This window comes from Otolemur garnettii, unplaced genomic scaffold, assembly GCF_000181295.1.
Source record: "Otolemur garnettii isolate 467f Iridium unplaced genomic scaffold, OtoGar3 scaffold00164, whole genome shotgun sequence".
NCBI classification, from domain to species: Eukaryota; Metazoa; Chordata; class Mammalia; order Primates; family Galagidae; genus Otolemur; species Otolemur garnettii.
The window spans coordinates 3555699-3557452 of record NW_003852559.1 but is presented as its reverse complement, the minus strand read 5'-3'; positions in this window follow the sequence as shown (position 1 = coordinate 3557452).

Below are 1754 nucleotides of genomic sequence, written 5' to 3'. Positions count from 1 at the left end.
ATTTTGCAGCTCCATCCATGTAAACCTGAAGGAAGTGAAGTCTCTATCTTTCTTTAGGGCTGCATAATATTCCATGGTGTACATATACCACAATTTATCATATTATACATTTTATTAATCCACTTAAGTATTGATAGTCACTTGGGTTGATTCCATATCTTTGGGATTATGAATTGTGCTGCTATAAACATCCACATACAAATGTCTGTTTGATAAAATGTCTTTTTTTTCCATTTGATTAATACCTAGTAGTTGGATTGCTAGATCAAATGGTAGGTCTACTTTTAGTTCTTTCAAGTATCTCAGAATACTGCTTTCTATAGAGACTGTACTAGCCTGCGTCCCACCAACAGAGTCTAAATGTTCCTTTCTCTCTGTATCCACACCAACACATATTGTATTGGGACTTCTTGATTTAAACCCTTCTCACTTGAGTGAGATGCTATCTCATAGTAGTCTTGATTTGCATTTCTCGGATGATTAGAACATTTTTGCAGTGTTTGTTAGCCATTGGATTATCTTCATTCGAAAATGTCTGTTCATGTCTTTTCCCCACTTTTTAATAGAGTTTTTTAATTTTATTTTCTTATTGGTTTGCTTGAGTTCTTTGTAGATTCTGTTTATCAGCCTTTTATTGGACATATAACATGCAAATATTTTCACCCGCTCTGTAGGTTATCCATTTACTCTATTGATTGTGTCCTTGAATGTGCAGGAATTTTTAATTTGATCAGGTCCCATGTATTTATTTTTGTTGTTGTTATGATTGCCCTTGGGGTTTTCTTCATAAATTCTTTGTTTAAGCTAATATCTATAAAGAGGTTTTCCAACATTTTCATCTAGAATTCTTATCGTTTCCTGCCTTATGTAAAGAAACTTTTTTTTCTGAGATTGGAAATAAACTATTTCTGGTTTCACGTTTATATTTTGGCTATGTCTAAGTGGATATTCAATAAAAATTGGAAACAGAAGCTGACAAACTCTATCATCCATGGAATAATTATAGGCCATCATCATTATTTTGTATCCTAGCAGGATCTCAACTAGCAAAGTTCTAACTTATCCTCACCTCTCACTACCAATTCTTCTCTATCTATACCCATTTCAATGCAAGAAGAGGGGGGCTTCCTCAGAAATGAAAATTACTATAAATGCAACATTGGAATTATGATATTAATTTGGATAGGACAATAGGAAGGGTTCAACTTGTTAACTGTAAAGACTAGAGTTTGTAGTTTTCCTGCCCTTCATTTGTTCAGATGTGTATGTAAAATCTGTAGAGTCACAAGATGGCATCCTCTTAGTGAGGGAGACCAGTATACAAGAAAAGATTGGGAAAGGTTTTGTGGTTGTTGTTTCAGATTAATATAAGGATATGAATGAATAGGCCACATTGTTTGAATTTCTTAGGTAAAGTCCAAGTTGTAGTTGAGCTCTTCATCCCAGAAGTGTCCCCTCTATCCCTACATTACGCCTGTTAGGTGACAGCTTACCAAACCCCCTCCCTTCAAAACTTTTAACCTCTCTCTACCTCAGAATTCTTATTAGCATAATTGAAATAACAGGGAAAACAGTGATCATTTTTGATCACTGTCAGACTTTGGCCTAACCACTTAATTGTAGTGTCTCATTTAATCCTCAGAAAATAAGTACTAATAATGGTTCCATTTTACAATTTAGAAAACTCAGTCTAGCAAAATTTTGTTAATGTGTTGATGATATAAACAATGAAAATTGGCCCACTGAATTTAACT